The sequence below is a fragment of the Condylostylus longicornis genome, unplaced genomic scaffold (assembly GCF_029603195.1).
Source record: "Condylostylus longicornis isolate FDR11 unplaced genomic scaffold, ASM2960319v2 ptg000137l, whole genome shotgun sequence".
Lineage (NCBI taxonomy): Eukaryota > Metazoa > Arthropoda > Insecta > Diptera > Dolichopodidae > Condylostylus > Condylostylus longicornis.
The window spans coordinates 1,672,755-1,686,744 of record NW_026578105.1 but is presented as its reverse complement, the minus strand read 5'-3'; positions in this window follow the sequence as shown (position 1 = coordinate 1,686,744).

Sequence of the window (13,990 nt, the reverse complement as noted above, 5' to 3'; positions counted from 1 at the left end):
ATTAAATTTAGAAATATCGAAATTTAATATCACAATGTTTGTTAGTCAAAACCAAAATATTGTCGAATCGAAAATACTCAAAAAAGGAAAATATTTTACAAAACCCATCATATACATAAAAAGTGAAGTGTACAAATTACCAAATCCTTAAAACATGCAAAGTATAAAAAAAATTATAAAAATCATATAAATTTTTTTTTATAAAAAAGCAGGTATTTACAAATTATTAAATTTACAATTACAATTATTATTTTTGCACCTTTTACTTCCAGGGAAACTAAAAATATGATAAATATGATAAGAAAAAAATGTTATAAATACAATTATGTTATAATCTCTAACTGAATAACTGCTGATTAAAATTTTTTTTTTGATATTATTAGAAACAAATTAAATTATAGAAATTCACAAAAAAATATTGTAAAAGGCATAAAAGTATATATAGGAACCGACTTTGGTAAATAAAAAAATTATTCAACTTATTTGAATTGAACATAAACCGTGTTGTATACTATTTTCTTAATTTTGAATGTAAAATAGATTTGGTTATAAATCCTATTTTCTTGAAAATGCTTTTACTTTTATTACAATATATAACAATGATTCAAAAAATATCAAGAAATTGAATATTATTTCCTTAGTTTTCCTCAAATAAAATATAAAATTACTTCTTAATAAATACACCGTGATTTTTTTTTTTTGTATTATTGCTCTAAAGGATCAATGTAGGTGAAATTTGTTGTGATAACAATATCTTATATATATATATATATATATATATATATATATATATATATATATATATATATAATTATAAACTTGAATATATTTCATATGTTAAGTTTTATATTACAAAATATTTATTAAAATACTCATTACAATTATATATATATATATTGATATATATATATAATTCGATATAAAGCGCATATTGAGTGCAACATATATAATATAATATATAATAAAATATAACTATAATATATGATTGCAAAATATATAAATATATAACAATATATCAATAATATATAACTATAAATTACACAAGTAAATAAATAAAAAGCAGTGCTATAATAAAATTTCTTGTTTTAAAAACCGCATTTCAAATATATATATGTGAATTTATTTAATTAATTTTTTTTTTTTTAATTATATATTTTAAAAATATTGATAATAATTTTTACCTTAAATTTGAATTCAATAATGTTCAAAATAATAATAATAATAAATAAATATACAAAATACATTTTATCATCGGTGTTAAAACAATTTTTAAATGACATAAAATACGCAAAAAAAAAAAAAAACATAAATAAAACAATGAAAAAAAGCAATGCAGACAATGCAATAAAAATTAAATTCAAATAGAAAAAAAGTATGAAAAATATTGATATATACATTAATTACTAATTACTAAAATTGTAAATATACATATATATATATACTTATATATCATACATATATACTTGCATACATAATATATTATATAAATATAACGTGTACATACGTATGCATGTATATATAAATTTATATACAAATGCATATGTTTATATACGTGTAGTTAAGATTTTATTTATTAAGATAATATGAATGTAATATATATATGTATATATCATATATATATATATCAAATTATTCGTATACATCTTATTAAAGGAATATTAAGAAATTCTTATTTTTTACTCTTTTACGAGCAACTTTATTATTTTTCTAATGAAATGTACTGATAATTAAATAAATAATTTAAAAATTCCACACATAAAACAAATTAATTTTTAAATTATATTTTAAACTATAAACATGTTTAATTTAGCACATTAATTGTATCATATAGATGATATATACGATATATATTATTAAATATATATAAACAGTCCTCTAAATAATGACCATTTAATTCAATTTATTTTTTTCAACTTTCTTTTTATACACATAATATTATATTGTATGAATATTAGTTGTACAAATTTTATAATCGCATATATATATATATATATATATCATATATGTAACATCGAAATTTAATATTATGTAAAAAAAAATTAAAATTAAAAAGAAATGAAAAACTAAAAATAAAAATGACATTGCAATAAATAAAATAATAAATACATAATTTGTATATTCTACATATTTATAATATGTATCATATGTATAATATATACCAACAAATAGCATATAATAAATTACCTTACATATATGTATATGTTATGTACTCTAAATTACTTATAATTTATATAATTTACTATACATATATTATGTAACATATATATAATATATATTCATTTATTGTGTTATAGATATATATATATTTATATATATATATATGTGCATATATAGGACTCTATACGATATATGTATATATATATATATATATATATATATATATATATATTTATATATTATACGAATATATTGTACACATATACATATATATCACGTTTTACATATATATACATATATATATCTTTATATATCTAAATAGCCATCAAATATCTCTATATATATAAAGCAGTAGCATGTATGTAAACATTATAAATATAGAATTAATCCACAAAAAAAAAATTAATACATATATATTATATAAGTTTTTTTTTCTGTTTTAAAAAAAAATTAATTAAAACAAAATTAACTAAAAAATTAATTAACACTTTATAAACGTTCCCATCACAAAAATTTGCACTTTTATATAATATTATAAAATTACACAATTAAAAATTATAAACAAAAAATTAAATTGAAAATTAAAAAGTATTTAAAAAAAACAAATTAATAAATTTTAGCACTTTTTCTTTTATTTTTTTATTTTTTTTTTTAAAAATTGCATCTTATTTAAATAAAAAAAAAAATAATTAAAAATATTTACATGTAATACTTAACGAGTTAATTTTTATTATTGAGAATTTTAAAAAAAATTTCTTTACACATAATTTTTCATTCACTATGTACGAGTATATATGATATTATTTATATATATATCAATATTTATCATATATATTTAAATATATTCAAATAAGTGTGTATTATTAATATTATGAGAACCAGATTTAAAAAAAAAATTTCTTATGATTAAAATTTTAAAAAAACGTTATGTATTTTTTATATATATACATATATATATATATATATATATATATATATATCAAATATAATTCGAAATAGTATAAAACAAAAAATTATCACTTTATATATCATTTCAGAAACCTAAAAGCAATTTAAAAAGTCAATTGATTTAATTTAAAAGAATTAGTTTTTGATTTTAATTTTTTTTTTAATCAACCATGAATTATTTTTTTTAAAAATATCTAGTTTATATGTTATGTTAAATATATTGACTATTATTAAATAACAAATTTGAATAAAATTTAAATTTATTTTAATAAATAAACAAAGAAAAAGCATTAAATTTGATTTGAAACGCTAACAATCGAAATGTTGTTAACAACTTTGTCTCAATACAATTTGATATAATACAAATTTTGGTAATAAAAGTATAAACTTTTTTAAAATGAAGTGAAATTTTTTAATTTTATTCCAATTACTAATTTCAAAAATTATAATTTTAACCAAAATTTAAATTATATATAGTATATTATTGTAAAGATAAAAAAAAAAAAGTTCTTAAAAATATTAAAAAATTAAAGACATATTAAATATACAAATTAAATATTTTTGAAATAAAATTCGCAAACAATAACAAAAAAATATATATAAGTATATATATATGTATACATAAACATATATACATATAAATATATATATATATATGGATATGATAAACAAAAAGCAAAACAAAATGATATTAAATTAAACTTATGTAATTTTTAACATGAATTTTAGAATAAAAAAAAATTTCCATAAATTTTTATATAATAAACTTTATTAGTTTGCATATAGTGTTGCCATTGTGCTCTATTAATTTGTTTTGTTCAATTCAATTGTACCTATCCTTTTTTTATATTATTTTTTTTTTTCAATTTTTTTAATATTAATTTTCATATATTCCATGTTAATCAATATATATGTATATATATATATATATATATATACAATATATGTACATATATATTTATGTGTATGTTAATTTTTTAAAATAAAAAAAATTCGTTAAATTTGAAGTCACATGTACCTAACATATATTAAAAAAAAATAACAATAATAATAATAATAGTGAATTAATTGAAGAAAAAAATTTTTTTTCAATAATTTTCAATATAAATTATTATTATTCTTATTATTATTTTTATTAAATTGCTATAAAAATGTAAATGAAATAAAAATAACAAAAAAAGTAATCAAAAAATTAAAAGTAAGCAAAATACATGATGAACTGTAAAATTATTAAGTACATAATAAAATATTTCATAAATTTTGAAAAAAAAAAGCTTGAAGCAAAGCTTCTTCTAATTATTTAAATCATATATATGAAAAAAAAAAGAAATAAACTAGAAAAAAAAAATAATTAAAAAAAAAAATATACTAAAATAAATTCATGAATTTTGCATTTAAGAACAAGGAAAGCAAAGCCAAAAAAGTAATAATATTAAATTAATTACATAATTATAAAAATTAAAAATATTATATGAAATACAAAGAAAACGAAAAAAAAAACCAAAAAAAAAATATTTTTCTCTCAGTGATGCAAACGAAACCGTCCTTAATCAAGCTTTTCTTTCATATTTTTCTTATTTCTTCATTTTTGTATTTTTTCTTTCTATTTTTTTTTTATTTTTGGCCTAATAATATTTCTCTAGCTTTTCATATTTTATAAAACTCGAACACAATATATTTGTATAATATTTAACAAAAAAAGAAATAAAAAGAAAAAAATTATAAAAATATTGATATAAAGTTTTTTCTCAGTGTATTTTAAATTTTTATCAAAATATTTTTGTTTTTATAATAGTATCTTCATATGTATTAATAATTGTCTTCAATTTAAAGAAAAAGAATTGAAATCTCTACTTAATTTTAGTTTATTTAATAAAACATGCATAATTCAATTTTACATTAATTACAATAAATTTAATTTAAATTTAAAAAATTTGTTTTAATTTTGGGAAGAATTTGAATTTGTTATGTATTCTAACATATTTTTATATGAAATGTCATAATCAAATTATTTGCGGTAAGAAATTCATCATTTACGTGATAAACAAATTAATTAAATTGCTATTATTCCAAATTTATACCAATTTCCGAAATTTTCTAAATTCGTTTGGTATTCCTGCAATATAGATTTTTATAAAATGAATCGGAATGTATGAACAAAATACTTTTAATAATAATTTCATTTAAGATAAATATTTTTGAAGACTAAAATAAAAATTTTAATTAAAAGCAGAAATAAGGAAAACAGAATGACTGTAACAAATCGAAATTTTTCATCGAAATGATTTAGCATGATTTAAGAGCAGATTTTCAAATACAAAAAATCAATTTCAATATACTAGAAATTTATTGTTTATCGTTTTAATATCAAAATTTTAGAATATTTTTTTATGTAACTTAAAAAATACATAAAATTCAAAGACTTTCTTTTCTATTATACAATAATAATAATTATTAAAATATGTTGAGTATATGCATGTTCGTATGATTTCTATAAATAAGTACTATAATACATTTTCTTCATACATTTTCTCAGATATAAAATTTTAAAATATCGTATACGATATTCATATTAATTATTCGATATTGAATTTAAAAAGTATAACTTTTATCATTTCTTTTTGTTTTTAGTACCTAAAATATTTAAATTAGTTTGCTTCATGCACGACTATTACAATATTGGAAATTTTTGTTTTTGTTTTCTCAAAAAATAATATATAAATAAAATTCTTTAAATTGATTTTTATTAAAATTGAAAAAAGAAGAAAATTAAACAATTGCAAAATTGAAAAAATAAAATTATGAAGACAAAAGTGCTTAACCAAAAAATATAAAAAAAAATTTGAGAAAATCATTCTACCTTATAATTATGTATGTTTTATACATACTTTATATATGTACATATGTATACCGTAAATATATATATATATATATATATACAGGTATATACTGTATAAATATTTACATATATGTACATTTATGTATGTATAAACATATTATTATATTCATATATATTTGATATACTAATAATAAGCATTATAAAAATATTTTTATATATAGTTGTTGTATTTATTACATTTATTATTATTATTATTACTTAATTATAATTATATTTATTAATAAAAAAAAAAAAACAAAAAAACCCAAAAAAAATATTATAAACCAAATTATATACACTTTAAACGATTTTTACTTAAAAAAAAAAAATGCACAATTTTTTCAATGTTGTGATGCACCACCTTATTGCACTTAAAATTGCACAAAATATGTGAAAAAAAAAACAAATTATTTAAATTAAAAAACAAAAATTAAAAAAAAAAATTAATAATTATAACCAAACTAATATTTAAATATACCAATATATAATAAATAAAAAAAAAACAATTTATAAATAAAACGCTTTGCACAAAAGCAAAATAAATTTAAAAAAATATACAAAAATCAACTCCTTAATATTTCCAAAAAAGAAAACCTAACAGAAACCTTTACATTATTCAAAAACCAAAAAAAAAAAATTCTAAAAAATAGAAACGTAAAAATGAACCGAAATTTTAAAAACAACCGAATGATTTATGCTTATTTAATATTAAATATTTAAATAGAAAACAATAAAAAATAAAATAAAAAATAAAACAAAAAATTGCAAATAAAATATGAATTTACAAATATATATATATATATATATATATATATATACATATTATTTATAAATATATATATATCATATATATATTTATATATATAATATATATATATATACATATATATTCATATATATATTATGTATATATATCTATATATATAGCGACATATATATTAGATATATACATATATATATTATTTATAAATATATATATATATCAATATACATATATATATATATATATATATATATATATATAATTAATATATATATATATATACATGTATATATATATATAATATATATTATTTATATTATATATATTATATATATATATCTATCTATGTATATATATCTATATATATATAGCTATATATATATTAGATATACATATATATATGTATATATATATATATATATATATATATATATATATATATATACATATATATATGTATATATATATATATATATATATATATATATATATATATATATATATATATATTAGTTATATACATATATATATTATTTATAAATATATATATATATCAATATATATATATATATTACATATATATATGTATATTACATATATATATATACATGTATATTTTATATATATAATATAATATATATATTTCAATATATATGATAAATATATATATATACATATGCATTAATATATACGTATGTATATACATACGTTCATGTATATATATACATATATATATATATATATATATATATAAACATGGATTTAAACATATACGTATGTGTTTAATGTATATATACTTATACTTATAAATATAATATATGTATATATATCTATATATATATAGAAATATATATTTATATGTGTATATATGTAAGTATAAATATAAATACATTATATATACATATATATACATTTGTTTACACACATTTATAAATCTAAAACAAATGGAAATTTAACTCAGTTTTTATAAAATAAAATAATTGAACAAAAAAGAAAAAAAATAAATAATTATATAAATAAAACAAGGACACAATTGTATTACAAAAACAAATTTTTTTTTTTTTATTTTCCTCATCTGATTTTTTGCTTCTCATTTAAATTATTCATTTTATATATACACATTTTTATTTAAAAGCTCCTGCTAAATTTTTTTACATTCTACACATTCACACACATAATACAATAATATTAAAATTTTTTATTATGCACAATTATTAAATTTCTCAACAAAAAAATTAGATATATACCTGCCAACCAACATTTTCAGAAAATTAAAAAAATTTCGTTAAGTCCTAAGTACCATTTTTATGGCCTACGTACAATTTGCTTATCGTTAATATTTTACCAAAAAAAAAAAGTACAATTTTGTACGAAAATTACAATTTTAAATCAATCCCGGATCGCTTACAATTGGCGATATAATCACGATTAGAAATGATTTTTTAAATTTTTATTATTTAATTTTTTTTATTAAAAAATAATATTAAATTGAAAATAAATTAAAAAAAATTAATGCATAAAATAATTGAAATTCTGAAAAACTTTTATTAAAAAAGACAATTAGAATTGTCTAAAATTGAAAAATTGAACAAAAAAAAAAAAAAAAAATAAAGAAAAATAGAAGAGCAAAGCAAAGAAATATTTAATGTTTTCATAAAATTCTTATTAATTCATATGGCAGCTATAAAAATATAATTATTTTATAAAAAAACTAAAATTATATAAAATTAATTAACAAATAAATTATTGAAACATTTTATTGAACATAAAAAAATGTTGAACCAAAAACAACAACAATTTATTATTTTCGAACATTTTCGAACACAATTAATAAAAAAAAAAAAAACAACTTTTACTAAATTTTAATTTTAGTTTTATTAATTAAATTAATTTTTTTTTTTTAATTATACTTATTAAAAATTTTTTTTGTTTCTTTAATTTCAAATTTAATATAATTGTTTTATATTTTTTTGATGAGAAAACAAAATATCAAAATTAATTAATAAATATTTATATATTTAAAAAATAATACAGATATTAATAAAATATTAAAAAGTTGCAGGAGAGTTTTATTTTAATTGAATCTATGGTTTTTTGAATTTTAAATGGGACATAAAATAAAATTTTTATTTTTTTAAATTTTATTTATTATTTAATAAAATTTCGTTTAGCATTTCCATATAAACATTTAATTACATATATTATATTATTGTATATATAGTTTATAATGTCATACATAAAACAATTCTTCTAATTACACCCAGAAATAGTTGTATAACAAACATTAATGCAAACAACTAAATTCTTCTAATAACACAAACGAACTATACTTTTCTTGAATGACGCTAGTGAGTAATAAGTTTTAATTAAGAATAACTCCACTCACAAAAACAAAATAGTTCGTTTGTGTGGTTACAAAAATTTGCTTGTTTGCATTGATGATTACTTTATATACCCATAATTTTTTTTAATCAAATCACAAGTCCATTTAAAAAATTTCAAATGCAAGCGAAAAAAAAAATCAAACCAAAATTATATAGAAATTATAATTAATTTTTTTTTTTCTATATTTTTCTATGTTCAAAACCTTAACAACAAATCTATATATAAATACACATGTATATTAATTAAACATTAAAAAATGTACCAATAATTTTATGTATAAATTCAATTTATTATACAAAATTCATTATATAAATTTTTAAAATATATTTATGTATTATATTAATAATTCTTTATTCTCTATATATACACACATACATATATACTTTTATATAAAATTAATTATGTTCATTGTTGTATTCATAAAAAAAACCAAAAACAAAAATTAAAAAAAAAAAAATTTAATAAATTAAAAACAAAAAAAAAAAAAAATTATTAAAATATTTTTCAAAATTTAAAGAAAAAAAAAGGCAAAAAAAGACAAGAAAAAATAATCCTCTTTTAAAACTAATTGATACTAAAGCAATTTTCATGTATAATGTACTTTCTAAGAAAGAGCTAACCCGAAAAACAATTAACACCACATAAATTATTTAAAATCAAAATAAATCCAAGAAATAAATTTTTTTTATTTTCTTTTTGTTTCTGCTCTTTTTATAGCCCCTAATCCTCTCTACTCTTTAAAATACTTTCAAAAAAAAAAAAAAACAATTTCAAACCAAAAATCACACACACATACACAAAAAATCAAACACATTTTCATTTTTGCAAAAATTAATATTGAAAAACATTATTTTTTATTTAAATAACAAACAAACAATATTAATGAAAGAAAAAAAAAATTAATTAAAAAAAAAATAAAAAAGAAAAAAACAAAAAATTTATATATATATGTAAAATAATTTTCTTAAAATTTAATAATTATATAAAAAAAAAAAAAGAAGAAAAAAAATCCCAAAAACTACATTTGTAAAATTAATTAATAAACATTTTATCATTTGTATAAACAATAAATTTACAAAATTTAAAAATCAATTTTTATTATTAATAAATAAATCATTATATTATGATTATTTCAATTATTAAAAAAACCAAGAAAAAAAAAAAGAAACAAAAACAAAACATTAGTAACATAAAAAATTTATTTTTAATTTTTAAAATGTCAATAAAACTATAATTAAGTATAATTATATTAAAAAAAAATGAATAATAATAAAAAACAAACAAACATAATATTATTATAATATAAAAGTCAACTACACACACACTAAATAGATTGAAATACTAATATATACAAAAAAGAGAGAGTTCACAAAAAAGAATAAATTCAAAAAACGGAAATTCATATAAATTCTAGACACAATTTATATGACAGATGAGAAATGAAATTAAAATTAAAAATATATAAAAATCAAAAAAAAAAATGAGAAATGATAATTGAAAATGCAATAATATAATAATAAAAATATTATAAAAACTGAGAATGAGACCTAACTATTTAAACAATGAATATAAAATATTTAAAAATATACATATAATATATATATATTAATATATATATATATATATATATCATATAATATTTGTATTATACTATAAAAACAAAATAATCTATTTGTATATAATAAAAGTAAATAAGAAAAAAAAAATATAAATATATATATATATATATATATATATATACACAAGCTCTAAATTAATATAAAACCATTTCAAATAAATACTATATCAAAAATATATTAATATACAAATATAATTAATAAATAAATTAATTATATATTATTAATTATTAAGAAAAAAAAAACCAATTCAAATTAATTATAATAATTAATTAATTTATTCATTAATTATATCATAATAAAATAATACCAATATAAAATGAAATATATATACCCTAACACTATAAATATACTATAATAAAAAAAAAACTATACTAAATTGTTACTATACTACCACTACTATTATAATAATAAAACAAACAAAAAAAAAATAATCAGAAAAGAATAATACAGAAGATAAAAAAACAAAAAAAACAATAAAAAAAATCCTAAAATAGAAAAATATTAAAATGAGAAATACAAAAACACTATAATTACAATAAAAATATAGAGAGAGAAGAAAAAAAAGAAGAGAAAATAAATGAGAAAGAGTAAATAACAAAATTTTGGAAGAAAACAAAAAAATGAATGAGAATATATACACGCAACGCAATTATTCTTATAAAATAATAAATATGAAATACATAATAATAATAATGATCTTTTTTAATATACATATATAACAATTATAATTTATTATATAATGTATATATATATATAAAAATACTCAAATATATTTCATAATATTATTTATATTATATGCCATTTACTTTATTGTATATTTGTATTTAAATATATACATATATATACATAATTATTGAAAAAAAAAAATTTACACTTCTATATATATAATTATATGTACATATAACATGCATACATGTATAAATTATATATATTTTATGTATATATATATATATTATATAGGTAAATTATACAATAAATATATTATGTAACATGTATATACATATATAAATTCATATATAATTATTTAAAAGAAAAAAACTACATAACAGACAACAGAAAAACAAAAAAAAAAATAAATAAATAAAAAAAAATTTAAAAAATCAATTAAATTTAATTTAATAAAAAATTTATATTTAATATAAAATAAATTACTTAATTAAATAAAAAAAAAACAAAATCTGATATTACATTGATATTTACTATTAAAAAAAAAAAAACAAATATATATATAAATAAAAGAACAAAAAAAAACAAACTAAAAAAAAAAAAGTAAAAAAATAATTAAAATTATTTGACAAAAAAGAAAAAAAAACGTAAAAAAAAAATTCCAAAAAAAAAATATTTCTAAAAACATAAAAAAAAAACCATTTAAAAAATTGTACATGTGTTATATTATATACTATATAAAATATATTTATGTATATTCAAGAAACTAAAACAAAAAAAAAAAGAAAATAAAATAAATAAAAAAAAAATCCAAGAAAAACCATAAAAAAAAACAACTAATTCGAAACAAGAAAAAAAAATAATAACAAGAACATGAAAATTATAAATTAATAATTAAATCTTAAAAAAAAAAAAATTAGAAAAAAAACAAAAACAAAAAAAAAAAATTGAACATAAAAAAACACAAAAAAAAATTATATTATTATACATTAAAAAAAAAAAAAAACAAAAAAAAAAAAAAACAGATTATGGATATATATATGTAAAATAAATGCCTCAGTCAGTATAAAAAATTAATTGTATTTTATTTAAAATTGCATACTTTTAGGTAATCCAATAAAAATTTTTGCAATTCATGCAATTAATGAGATAATCAATGAAATATACTAATATATGCTAAGATATATTAATTGGAGGTCTTTTGTGTTGCTGTGCGCGACAGGTGCGCATTTACTTATGAAATTGATGGTTAAATTAATTCCAGAAAGTGAAAACAAAAAAAAAACAAGGCACGAGAGTTATAACAAATCTAATATGATCATTCAATAACCGAGCGCAATGTTCTTTCAAAATTGTATTTTCTATTATTTAAGAAAAATATTCACGCTTCTTCAAAAATTTTAAGGAAATGTGCAAGGTTTAAGTTAATTTGGCTTCTAGCCAAATTTTAGTAAAAACGTAAATTTTAATCTTAGTAAAGTTTCACTTTTAATGTGATCAGATTTCTTTGAAAAAAATTCCTCAATTAGTGGCGATGATAAAACAGATCTCAAATATTAAATTTTAACTTATCCAAGTAATAATTTCAAGTTCCTTGTTCGGTTCCGATAGTGATATTCCCGATTTAATACACTATTTTGACAACCATAGTTATATCTCAATTTCAAAGAAATTAAATTTCTCTATATAAGGGCAAAAATGTAAACTCGACTTGTCAAGTTTTTGCTCGTCATCTGATATCCTTGAACAGTATAACGGGACGTAGTAAAAATCTAGTTATCAAAGCGTCTCTCAGAACCAATAACCTCAGATATAAATTATTATCAAAATCAACAGATAGGCAGAGATCTCTCCGAGAAATATAGCTTGTATTCATAGTTCTCTATCACACAGAACCACAAATGCTATAGATAAAAACCCTAACCTCTGGTTATCGCTAAAGTAATTGATGATATAGAACTGGCATAGAACTTCCATTGTTACTCTGGAGGCAACTATACCCCTATGAATCTGACTTTAATACATAACCGAAGGTACCGAATTCCTTACAAAAGACCTTGTTTTAGAAAGCCGGTTTTTGTTTGATAAGCTTTTGCTTGGTATTACCCATGACTAAATGCTATCTTCATACAGTTTTTATTATTTGGTTATATATAATTTATTTGAATGTATTTGTATGTTGTCAATTTAGAGAAACAATCTCCGATCCAATTCTCTATATTTGTTTTCGAATTCTACTTTTTTTCTTTTTAGCATATTTTTGCTGACTAAGTTTGACGTTCAAAATCCTTCCAAGCATGAAAATACATATTATGCGGTGGGTTCAGCCAACTTGTTTTTGAAATTTACAGATTACTTTCGTTTATTTTAATTTTCCATTCATTTGTTTATTTACTTATATTATTACTTACTTCCTGTAATTTTCTTCTCGATATTTTAGCATTTAGTACGTTTCTAATTCACAACTTTTTTAAAAAATTTTAAGGCCTTTCTCGTCCATTTCTTTATTGTCTCAGTAGTATAATGTGTTCAAAAACTCTTTTTGGTTCTCATTACTTCTCTTTTGATTCGTTT